Raw genomic sequence first — 13,522 nt, forward strand, 5'->3', positions numbered from 1 at the left:
CAGAGCCCTCGGGGATAAAGATTATGGAAGTCTGATGTATGGTTATTATTCTTTTAAAGGAAAATAGATTTACCAAACTTACAATCAGTTCTGATGGTGGGAGGAGGAATTTAATTTTTTTTTCTTTTGAAAAATAGACTGCAAGTCTTCTATAATCCCTGTTAATCTGATCTCCTAGGGAAAATTTTGCTGATCCATCATCTCATGGCAATCTTAATTCCCTTAGTGCCTCCAGGCAGGAGAAATGGATTTCCTCATATTAACCTCTTATGCCTCCAAAACTTCCAAGTGAAAAGTCTCTGGGGAATTCAGCCCATGTCCACAGGTAAGAAAATGTGTCTATGGAGGCTGGAGCAAAGTTTCTGTGGGAAATCACTGCAGTGCCTCCAGCGAGCATTCCCGTGGGAAAGCTGAAATCCTGCAGGATCCGCCCCCCCCCCCCCCCGACTGCTCCTGCAGAGACACCATTCAACACCCTCCTATTCAACAGCAACAGGGACAGAACATCTGTTGAAAAATAAATGCAGGACTAATTATATATGATTGAGGATTTTAAACTGCTATTTTTAGCTTTGCATTAAAAAGATGTGATGAATCAAATGTTTGTGCTCAGCATTCTGAGCTGGAAGAGGAGCAGAGCGCTGAGTGCCCGACCTGCGGAGATGGAGCGTGGAGCCCAGAGGTGCCTCTCTTGGCGTTTGGGCAGATTGAATGGAACCAGCAACTCATTTGAATAAGAAAGTCTCTATTTTTTCCTCCAGCACGAGCGGGAGCAGGTGAACATCAAGGCTCTTTTCATTATCTAGTTTACTTCAGCTCATTCTGCTGGGAAAGATCCAAGCAGCGTGTCGCGGTGACACATCTGAAGAGGAGCATGAAAGGGGCCGCGAGCATCCTCCGCGAGGCAGACGGATCCCGCAGACGGATCCCTGGGCTCTGATCCCCCATCACCACAGTGGTGCCACTGGCAGAGAATCACAGGAAAATCTTGACAGACTTGTTTTTCATCTGCTGCATTAAAAAGTAAATGACTCCATGGAGATCTTTTATGGGGGCAATAAAGAGAGGGGGGACGGAATCTGCAGCGAGCGCGAGCGGGCGGGCACGACCAACATCCAGGCTGCGGTGCCAGGGCCGGGCTGGAGCCCCCTCCGGGAAGGGAAGTATTTAAAGAACAAAGCTGGAGACATAAAAGGGAGATGGACAGAGTTCTGGTGGCTGCCAAGGAGCCATAAACCCCCAGCGCAAAGGCACTCGCTCAAGCGATGGGACATTGCTTTTACCCCCCCAGCCTCCCGAGCCGGGGAGATGCTGCTCTGTGCGGGGAGCTGTGCCGGGGGGCCCACACTGCGCCCCGATGGCAACCGTGGCCAGGAGAGCATCTCTTGGGGGTTGTGTGGATGTTGGGGTACAGCAGGACAGGGAGCGGGTCCCTCGTCCTGCCCAGTGCCGGGGGAGGCAACCGGCACTACCTGGGCTGCTCCTCCTGCAGCACCGTCCCTCGACACCTAGAGCTGCCTCGGAACCGAGGGGAGAGCGAGTAATGTGCAATCAGGAGAAAAGCTGTTTTTCACACTTATTGCCCTTGAATTGGCAGAGTGAGACATCATGTTTTATATTAAGTTCATAATAATTACAGTTATTACTGAATTCATGTATACCAGAGAGGTTATAGCTCCCTAGGAAAGCTCAAAATATTATTAATGGGTATGCCATTCTGTTGGCGTTATCATGTAACAAGCCAATTCAAACGTTTTGATATTAAACAGCACACCTCCAGAACTCATGGATGCGTGTGTGGCCGCTGGGAGCAGCGGTGGTCACACACATCTGGCACAGCTGTAACCGTCCTCTCAAACTGCTGCCTTACAAAGCACCGGTAGCACAACCCAAGAACAGTAGGAAGAGCCGCCTTTATTTAAAGCGGTGAAATGAAAACTAAACATTTTTAATACAGAGGAATAGTGTGAGGAATTAAGGAACTATTGCCAGCTGTGGAGAACCGATGGAAAGGAAGATTTTTTTGTCTTTAAGAGACAGTAAGGACCTCACTCAGCCCATTCCCATACTTCCCACGTGATTAATTGCAGAGATTAATGTCTGTGGGCATGTGTTCGCAATGGCAGACAAACTTTTCCATCAGATTAGAGGAGGTGACCCATCTACAGAGCAGCTGGTGTCGCCGCTTAAAGATCTGGAGAGTGGCTACAGATGGCAGGAAAGGTCATCTTCGCACCAGAGGGCTGGGGGGAGGAAGGCAGAGCTGCTGGCAGCAGCCAGGGAAATCCCCATACAAGGGAAAACTGTTTAGGGTGAGGAGGGTCAAGAATTGGGGCAGCTCCATCTTGGCACGGCCAAGGACACCCCCGTGCCCCCCGCAGCTGGGTCCCCGCAGGGGTGAGGGCAGGTTGGGGGAGCAGGGATTCAGCCTCACCTGTGCGGTGTCAAAGGGACATAAACCCAGAGCGCGCCTATAACCCCACACCGATTTTTACTGTAAATCTAATCCTTGGAGCCTGCCATCAAATGAATTGTTGCACATGGAACCCAAGCTCCATGACAGGAGTACAATTCGGCAGCAGGTCTATTCCAGGACTGTCGCAATTTCCTCCGTAACGTCAGGCTGTAGTATCACACACATATTTCAAAAAAATTAAATTGCTATTAAACTTTCTGACCATCTTTGTAAATGAACCTCTCTTTCATCTCGGCAAGAGCTGGCTTTTGATTTAGCAGGAAATAATTTTTTGAGCAGTTTCCAGACTTCTTCCATTAGGCATTTGGGCCATGGTCAATAAGCCTGAGTTAATTACCTGCTTAAAACAGATCAGGCTTCTGTGTGAACGGGTGGCTCATCTATCTGTACTGCATATACTGGTTCTCTCCCCTTCTATTTGGGGGTGAAGCGAGCCCCCCGGGACAGTCCTTGTGGGAGCTCTACCCACAATTTGCCCTTCCTTTTCCCAGTGCAGAGCTGGGGACCGGAGCCCTCAGCCACCGGGTCTCAGAGAGGAGCCGAGCGCATCCCGAAATCTCAGCTCTCTGAGAAGCTGCATAAGAAGATCTGATCTCTGCCGTGCAAACCTCATGGTGTAACTGGCCCTAGATCTACACCTGAATCTCTTCTGTTCATGCATCCACAGCTTCAGCCACAAATCGGTCCATGTGCTTGGCCTGGGCAATCAAAGGGAAAAAGAAGCACCAAAGAAATGGACTCTGTTTTTAAATGTGTGGTCTTTCACATGAAAGCCTTGGCCCACGACCAGACACGGCTGTGTCCAAACCAGGTGAACCCTCATTTATCCAATATCAACAAAGCCCTAATTGAGAGATCAATTGGGAACCCGCCTCTTCACGTGCAGTTTGGAGAGCTGACAAAGCCACCTGTAGGGGCTGGAAAATAAGTTCTGCCTCATTACAAAAGAAATTGCATCTAAATGAAAAACAACATATAATAAGAGCTCTAAAATGCCTGCAGAATGCTGCCAACCAGACAGGTAATCCAATGATATATAGCACACACCATGTCTTTGACAAGGGTCACCCTTAATTATTCAGCAATTGAAGGAGCTAAACTCATTTCCCCAAAGGCTTAAATGTTTTTTATTATGATGTGTAAATTCCAGGGCAGAGAATTAGCTGGCCAGAACCTAAGAATTGCATCTCTTTGATAGATTAAAACTTAAATAATGATATGTATAGCAAAGCAGAGGCACATTAACCAGGCTTTTCGCTAATATTTTGGAAAGATTTCTAAGTCAGGATACCCTTCAAACATTTCCCTCCTTTTCTGTTTAGCTCTGGCTGTTATTAAAATTTTAATGGCCTAAACTACAGAAGATTTATTAAATCTGCGGAAGGCTGGGTTAGCACATCTGCAGGCTCTGCAGAGGCAGGCGTCCGGGCGGGCAGAGCCCCCGCGTTCCATCACCTCAGTAACGGCTGGGGGATCTCACTGGGGGGAACGAGAAATGGGGGGTTTGGGGTGGGGGGAGACGTGTCCTGAAGTTGTGCAGTGCACTCCATCCCAAAACTATACCTTCTTTTGCTGTAATTACTTCCGCAGGTAAATTTAACCTCATCGTATCCTCTTTGTGTGTGATTCGGAGAGGTTTATTATTTTTTAAAGCATCTCCCAGGGTTGGGTGCTCACGGGGACCAAGCTGACATGGATTTCCCCAGTCCATTCGGTGCCTTGGTTTCAGGAGCGGGACCGGCTGCACAGGAGGAGAAAGGCTGTTCCCTCTTGCTGCAGTCTTTCATAAATCTGAGGGAATACAGCCAGCTCCGTGCCACTTTCTGGGCTGCAAAATGAGATCAGGATAATAAAAGACATCCTGGAAATAGACAATAATGGTAAAACGATGTTTTGACATGGGGGCCATGTATGGTTGATGGGAAAAAATGAACGAAGTCGATGATCGAGGAGGTGCTGAAAAATAGTCTCTAACAGCTGATTAGACTCCTATTCAGCAGATCCCAGACAAATGTGATAGATTTCACAGAATAAATCCCTAGCTGGCTGAGTTTATCTCCACACTTTGCTGCTTTCTTTCCTTTAGGATCACATAATCTCTTTTTTTTTTTCTCCCCCCTTTTAGAGGGCTGTGTTCCCATCGCATCCCACCAGCGCAAACACCTCACTCCGTGGCACGCCAAAGCCGGCAGATGAAGGGATGAAGTCTGGGGGTCACCCAGACGGTACCTGGGACCCTGCCCAAAGAGTTTTTCCTTCCCCTGGGCTCTTCCCAATGACCTGGGGGCACGGCGGTGTTGGCATCATCAGCCACCCACTGCCAAACGACGCCTCAATGCAAGATTAATGAACAGAGGGGAACATTGTCAGCTATTAAAAATAAAAGGTACAAGAGGATACCATTGCAGGCAGGAGTACCACCAGCTGCATTGAGATATATATTATTTAATAATGTACAATAAATTATTACAGATTTTTTTTTTTTAAGCTGACTCTGCTCTCACAGACAGCACTGCGAGGCCACTGCCGACTCACGATAATCCTCCAAACCCTGGTTCTTTTATTCTGTTCACGTATATCTGCGTAGTCTCAATGTACTCGGCAAAGTACCAGTTTGTGCAACAGCCCCCCAGTGCCCGGAGATTCACTTCGTGTTTCATAACACTTCGGAAAAGCTCAGAAAACCAAGCGAAAGCCGAGCCCAGGGCTGGGGGTTACAGCGAGGTCAGCGCTTACCGGGCTGGGGCTGGAGCATCAGCTGGGCTCGTCCCCGAGCTCGAGGGGCCAAACACCTCCTTCCCACCCAGCAGACCCGGGGTGGTCGGTATTGTCAAGGGCTAAACCAAGAGAGCAGGGAAAATATTCTGAATCAACCTGAGAAATACTATATTTTCTTTCCAAACCAATCGTACCCCAAAATTTGTTTCTTAGTTTTGTATTTTGCTGATTCTTCAATTTAAGCAAAATATAAGTTCATTTTTCAGGGGTTAGTATTATTTTTAAAGTAAATCATACTAATATATTTTTAAAATGTTATTTCAGGCCTTAAAAATATAGATGTTGCATTTAATACACATCAGTAGTAAATTTTTTTTGCTTTCTGAAAAATGGTTCTGGGTTTTTTACTTGCTGTAACGCTTTGACAAACGCACCATGAATTCACAAGTACTTTCAGCTGATTCAAACCTGCATTTTTTTCCAACGAATGAAACATTCAGCTGAAATGTTTTGCCCAACTCTAATGTTTGTCCTGTGCCTAAGGGTGAATTTCACTCTGTGTGAATAACAATGCAGTGCAGACAAGATCAATAAAACTCATATTTCATGTTATTCACTGCTGTGTTCCCAGCGACCCTGGTGCAGAGCTGGGGCATCGCCGCTCAACGCTCACCACGGGTCTTTAATTCCACGGGAATGAGGAGCAAATTGCCTTTTAAATCCTGGTTATACCCCAGATTTGATGGTGAGCTCGGGGAATGATTGGAGAGGGAAGAGGCCGCGTGAAGGCAGGCTGGGTCCCTGCGGGGGCCAGGTCTGACACCGGGAGCTGTGTTCCCCCCCCGGCTCACACTAGATAGAGCTGGAGCAAAGCCTATGGAGACAGACAAACCATGAAGCTTTGGTGTGTCCCTGCACTGGCTTTTCTTCCCCAGATAATCCGAAAGCATTACAAGGTCCCGATTGCACACATTTCTTTCCCTAAGGTGATGCTGCCCCAAGAGCCACCCACCAAACCACTCGCACCATGACACCCTCCGCTGCTGAACACCCTTTTATACTTATAATAATGTCCTCACATAGGCATAAGTCACCTCCTAAAAAACCCTTCCCATGAAGATATTTATTATTGATATACACAAAGAAGAGAAGAGGAGGAAGAAGTAACAGAAACTTATTGGGCATCATCTTAAAATTTTGAGCACTTAAGTGTCTTTAAAATTTTAGCTGCATGAAGAAGAAGCTTTGCCCTCTACTAAGAGACAACACAGGACTGAGAAGCGAGAACAGCTCTCTCTCCATCCTCTCCCCACACCGACCCTCGCACCCAGCTGAGGGGGGAGATGGCTCCTTTAGAGACACTAAAGTGTGTGGACTTCACAGTGGCCACCCCTAAGTTTCCAAAAATTCATCTTTATAACAGCCACAATTTCTGTGAGCCTCCTCTGCAGTCCATGGGGACAGACAGGCACCTCCAGGGTATAACTCAAAGAATAAACCCAAAGACTTGGGCTCCTGCAGTGAGTCACCATCACAAAGAGCCTCTCGGCACCGGTGCGACTGGGCGCCAAGAGCAAATGGGATCCGATGGATATCCCGAGCTGGATGCTAAAGCTGGCAGGATAAATCTGAGCCAATATCTGCAGCGTGAGCACATCCTCAACCTCTTTCAACATCCAGACCTTGAACCATCACGCAAGCCCTGTGGTAAGTTGGGATCTCGGACGCCTCGGTTCCCACCGGCGAGGGGGGAGAAAAAGGGAAGAGCTGGGAGATGAAAAGCAAAAAATTGTTCCCAAGTAATTCCAGCCCCGATGGGGAAGGGAAGAGCTGAGCTTCCGCCGAGATATCCTGCTCTCACGTGACCATATCAGTGTCACAGCCTGGGTTAATCCGATCTCTCGGTGCTTTTCTGAACTACTCCCATATTTATTTATTTTTTCAGCCTAAGGCTTAATCCTCCAGCGCAAACGGCATGCAGCCAGCCGCTTGCATTTCAGGTTTAGGAAGAAGTTGTGTAATCTTTGTAACTCAGCAGAGTGACTGGTGTCAGCCTGTCCTCCAAAGAAACTGAGAAAAATAATTACAAGGTAGAGTACAATAACACAAGCGTGCTTTAATTCTGCAAAATCTAGGGAGTTAAAGCTCCTTTTTCTAAATGGCACTCAGCACTATTAAATTAAACATGAGGGTGCATCTGTCCAGGGCGCTGTTAAAGAACAGCTTTTCTGACAGGGAAGGAACGGGTAAAGAATCAGGTCTGTGAGAAATGACTGTGGACCCAGGTGTGTTGCAGAGCCCAGAGTTCCACCAACACCTTCAACAAGGAACATCTCTAGAAGCTGTCGCCAGCAGAGACCCCAACAGCTGATTTGTGCCTTGTTTGAGTTTACCCTTGTTTCCTGCCATTTGAGCAGACCAGACATCGATGCCAAGGAAGTGGGAGGGAAATAGTTTGAGCCATTAGTGTCTTGTTGGGAAATTAATTTGCCTCTGGACTTTGTGCCCCAAATAGCACCAATGATCCAGCACAGGAGGATGGCACCACTGAAACTGCAACGGGGAACACGGAGAAGTCAGAGCTCCTCCAGCACAGACCCAGTTTCCTGTTAATTTAAAGCTCACGCTGGACACCTAACAAGTGCCTTTTATCACAGAAAATTCTAAAAGGAACAACATTTTCTGACATAAATGTCTCTGCTAACGACAGAGACCAGAAGTAGCTTGTGGCCAAAGAATAAATGTTTTTTGAAAGCTTAGCAACAGCTCACGCACTGAATGTCATCATCTGCCTGGGAAGGGAGGCACTGCATTGTCAGGATTATGTGAAATTATCCTGAGCCCTGTTTGCAGTGTTTTTTTAGCTGTGCATCTTATCTTTGTCTGAAGGTCAACTTTGTCTGAAGGAGAATTATCCATCCTTACTTATGTTCATGAATAGAAGCTATGATTAAAAGTCAGGAAGTGCTAACTATAATTATTTATTATTAATAATACTTGTTATTATAGCACTGTTGAAAACTCCTGGAATTTAATTCAGTGCAGAGAAAACATACTTCAGTTCACATTTTCAAGCTGCTTCTTATATTTATGAGGGCAAGAAACAAGATTTACATGAAAGCTGGGAACCTAACCTCCCTCTGTGCTCTCAGCCACACAGTTCTGATTTTTCAAAATCTTGGGGGAACATGGTGCTTGGTGCCTCCACACGTCTCTGCTGTGGGCACCAATCCCCCTCGCGCCGTGCTGAGCTGCCGGTGGGTGAAAAGCACCATGTTTCTGTTATTGCTATGGCTTTGGTTAACAATAACACAAGCGATTATCAGCAGCGATGTCCTTTCTTGGTTTCTATCATCCATCCACTCTCCAAGTTGCACACAAGCGTTTTCCCAGATTTGTGGTGACATTATACGTGTGTATATTTGCAAAGAGATACCTTATAAGAGTATGACCCCAGACCTGGCCCACTCCCTTGAGCAGTCTTTATTGGGGCTCAGATAAGTGATATATAAATTGGTTTTCGTTGTTTTGATATTTTCCCAGCGCTAATTAAAACCTGAGCTACTGTTTCTTTCATTATTTCATTTTGTTGTTTAGAATTGTAAATGTTTGTTCTCCCTAGCAGCAGAGCCTGTTCTGCCGGAGCTGGTTCTCCCGCCGGGTCCCTCGGGCTGGAGCCAAGAAAAGCACCTCGATGGCGTGCGAGGCACCGGACTCATTCACCCTGTGAACCAGCAGGAATTTTAAATGAACATTTATTCATAGGTCTATTTGTACTGGATTAATTAGGAAATAATCATAACCATTCTCCTCTCTTCTGTCCGTGTGCGAGGGAAGGGCTGTAGCTGTCTCCAAGCGGTTGCCTGGAGAGCCCTGCAGCACAGGAGCCCTTCCTCCAGCAGCAGCTCCCAACGCCACCTGACAGACAGCTTCTGTCATCGGCTGGGGCCAAAAATCCCTGTTTTAGGCTGGGCTGGGATCCCCCCCAGGCAGCCCCTGGCCACAGTGCACTCAGTGCACCTTCGCAGACCCTGAACTCGCTGGGCCTTTAGGACCTTCATGTTAAAGATGTGCCCGAGTATTTCTGAGCAGGCGCCGGGACGCTGCGAAGAGCAGCCCCTGGCGGGGCCGAGCGCTCGGGGGGGGCTGTGGATTTACCCCCCAGCCCTGCCCAGTCCCGGGGCAGCACATGGTGTCCGCAGAGCCGGGATCAACCCATGGCCATGGCCCCAGTCCCCCCAGCCCAGTTTCCCAGGACAGACTCCTGAAAATAAGCAATCAGGGAGTTCAGCGAGCAGATTTACCAGTTCCTTTGCCCGCATGTCTGAGCGCTTTAGATGATTTATCTGCTCAGAAAAGGATTATTTTTGAGCCTTCCTTTGCCAAAAAATTGTAAGCCTTATCAAATGGAAATCAGAATCTATTCTTCGGATCAGCAGCCCGGATCAAAGCCGAGGTGGAAAGGAGGTCACAGAAAACGCAGACACTTTCATGAATATTTGCCTTGCTTTTCCTTAAGCTTTACATCTGAAGGTCTGATCTTGAACACGCCGAGTGCCTGCACACAGGGCCGTGTGCTCCCAGCTCCAGCAGTCAGTAACACGGCTGGGGAACAAGGTACAGGGGGTTTTGGCTTCTACAATATATTAGATTGCAAAACACTGAAGAGTTCTGTTTTATTTCTTTCTGCTGGTGTTTTAATACCAGTAAAGGCATCCAAATTCCTAGTTATCTGTGTCACTTCTAACCCTGAGTAGTTTACCCCTGTTCCTAAGCTAACTTCTTCATGCAGGTTAAGGTAGCATCTCAGGTGGTGAATCTTTTTCAACAAATAAATAAAATGTGGAAAAGGTTCTTCCACATTTTGAGTACTAAGAAAAAGAGGAATTTTATGTGCCTCCATTTCTACCACCAGCAGAAAAAGAGCTGCTTCTCTCTCAACTGGCTGCTCTGGGAAACTGGGCAGTGTCTGCAAACTCAGAGTTATCCAAATAAGAAGTGGCATCAAAGTGTGAGGTTTCATCAATACCAAAGCCATCATTTGGATTGAACTCTATTTGAATGCTATTACATAGATTTATTGCTTGCCATTTAAACATTTCCTATGTTCCTATTTAAGCTGGCTTGTATTATGCTCTGCTACATCATTCCAGATTGTGCTACTTTTTGCTCATTACTCCTTGCCCAGAGAAATAGTACACATAGTGTTCGGAAATGCATTATCTAAGCACTCAGCTTCAGCAATAATGTTATCTTATCTAATTTAAAAAAGGAGTTAGTGTAACTCACTCCTGGGTGAACAATATGAATTTTCATTCTAGAAGGCTTCCTGGTCAGAAACATGTGCACAGTGATTGTGAAAAATCAAATTCTTTTATTTGCCAGCTTGTCACCTGATACAAAATCAGAATTACTAATCAGTTTGACCCTGAATTTTGCTATGAGAAAAATCAGTCTTATTTAAGAACATGTGTCAATGTGTCTTGATTAACCCCACTCCTGCCCATAATAGAAGTAAAATTGTGTTCAGCACCAATAAATTTGCATATTTGGTGAAACTACACATTTTCCTAAGTAGCCCAACAGTTGTTCTCTTTTTTCACTGCAAAGCAAGTGGGATCGTGTCTCCAACATCTGCACAGCCTTCAGTCGGCTCATGCCTTGGCCACATGAAGGGAGCGATTCGGGCTCCGTGGTCAGAGCTGGGAAGCACGTCCCGGGGGCTGGTTTCCAGCCGAGACAACCATAACCCCCGACTCGGGGCTGTTCTGGGGCTACGGAGTCTATTGCCAGATGGTACATCGGTAACAAACCAGAAAACCAAAATCAAGTTTTGCTTTCTTTCAGAAACCAAGGGTCTCACGAACCAGCAAACACTAGTGGTGTCCTGGCAAACTGCCTGAATATTCCAAAATCCCCTTTAATGAGCTGATCTTCCAGGCTGTTAAGAAACAAGACCTCCCTCATGTGCCCGGGATCTAAGAGCAAGAGAACCTCCTGCTCAGAGAGATGTTGGCATAAATGTCCCTTTTGAGCTTCTTGAGAAGCTTAGATGAGAGACTTTCCATTTGTGAACTTCATTTAACACTGGACTATCCAAAAATACTAACTGAATTTACTTTCAGTCTCTCAGCTACTCTGCAGCTGTGAGCCAGTTTAAGTTAATGCATTAACAAAAGCCCCCTCTCTATATCAAAGGTCTGTGCTGAGGATTAAGATCTCAATTCCAAGTTAGCCCTTAATGACACACACATGCACACAGAAAACCCTCCCTGTAGCTACCAGACTACATCCTGCTAGAGCACGGCAGAAATAGTAGTCTTACTGGATTCAGTAATTAAAAAAAAAAATCAGATTAAATTTGAATTCTAGTTATAGAATTTCTCTGCAGGTAAAATTATTTTTAATCTGTTCCAAGATAAAAAAGTAAATCTATTTCTGCCTATTAGCATTCCCATCTTTGTAGAAGGGATTGGGATAATAAATTGGTTTGGGGCTAGAATCCATCTCTGCTTTTTTTCCGCTCAGCGAAGAGCTGGGCACCATCCCTTCCTGACCATTAGGAATCAGTGTGAGAAAACGGTCCATGCTTGGACAGCAGAGCCCTTACTACAGACTCTGCCCAGTGGCTCCTGGTTCTTCCCTCTCTCCTGTGTCCCTGCACAGCCACCCCATCACCGATGAGGGTCCCACCACAGCCTGGGCTGTTCCCACTGGTTCGGGAGACAAAACTCCTGTGGGTCCATCACTCAGGAGCCACGGGGTGCCCAGGGTCCCTTCCACCTGACAGCTTCTACACTTCCTTCCAGCCACAAATATTTTAACATTTACTGCCTGTAGTTCAAAAGACGTCCAAAGGTCTCCAAGCAGTGCAGCAGAAGTAGACACATTTTTGTATAGATTCAAAATTCAGGACTAACCTCGCAGACACAGGTCCGTGGCCACCGGTGTGATGGGCGAGCGCGATGCTGTGCACGGGGCAGTGACAGACAGCGCGTCCTTACAGCACAAGGGAGCCAACCTTGGGTCTGCTCCGTCTAACACACCATACAGGCACCAGCATCCAGCTGGGGGCTCTGCCACCAGGGTGGGAAGCTCTCTCCCTCAACACGAGGATTCCTGGAGAGCTTACAAGGAGAAACTAGCAGCCTCGGCCTTTTATCATCTCCCCGCCCAGCCCAGGCCACACTCATTGATGCATTAACATAACGATTTCACATGGTGAAGAGTTTATAGCAGGCAGGTGAGCTGAAAAAAAAAAAAAAAAAAAAAAGAAAGAAAAAGAGAAAAGGGAGGCTCCTGGCTCTCTCTGGCCACCCCTGCCAGGTTCAGTGCTCACCTGCAGGAGGCACTAACCTGGGAGCAGCTGGTTTCTACCCCAGTTTGCCCCAAACCAAGTAACCAAAGTGCAGGCATTGGGTGGAGAAGACCCCGTTGCTTTTGATGACACTACACACCCCATATTCCAGTCAGCTGAACAAATCTCCCGCCCCCATATCTAATAATAATAAAAAGGAATCATGATAGCCCAGGGTCCATTCCCCAGACAATAGCCAGGCAGGCTGTATATTGCTTTATGGCTGTTGACTTGATTTAAAATGCACTCTTAAAAATGAAAGAACAACTCCTTAAATTCACAGTAACTGTATAGTTCCACAGATCTGATTTACTGGTTATGAGCCACCGAAAAACTGCAATTGCAGTTTATTGTATTGTTGACTCTAGCAGTGAAACTTCCAGCATCACTTCAGCTCTGGTAACCATTCCAAACGTGATAATTTAACATTAATCATTGGTTTCAGGTTGGTTGGGTTTTCTTTTTTGCTTTTTTTTAATTGGTCCCTCAATTTCCAGGAGATACTGATGATTGCTTTGATGGTGACTGGTTAACCCAAGGTGTGTGAGATCAAAGGAGTGAGCTGACTTGTGCTTTGCTCAGTTCGGAGCTTTTTAGCCTTGGTTGACTCATCATTGTGAGAATTCCCAACTGGTGGGAGACAGATCATTGCAAAGAAACTTGCTGCAGAGCAGTTGGATAAAGAGCGGTGTGTGAAGTCCTGCCTGGGCTGTGGGGCACTGAAGCATTAGCAGTAAAGGGTACGACAAAGCAGCAAAGAATTAATATGTTTTTACAGAGCTTCTAGCTTTGAGCCCATTGTCCCAATTTCCCCCTCGTTGGCATCGCTCTGCTCCAGCTCTCCTCTTTTGGAGCATCCTTCAGGCAGCACCAGCCAGAGCACATCAGGGCCCTGGCGCCGACGGCAGCACGTACCAGTGAAAAATGCTCCCAATTCAGGGTGGTGAGACTGGACTTCCCTGGCATTGTCC

The sequence above is a fragment of the Numenius arquata genome, chromosome 24 (genome assembly GCF_964106895.1).
Source record: "Numenius arquata chromosome 24, bNumArq3.hap1.1, whole genome shotgun sequence".
Taxonomy (NCBI): domain Eukaryota; kingdom Metazoa; phylum Chordata; class Aves; order Charadriiformes; family Scolopacidae; genus Numenius; species Numenius arquata.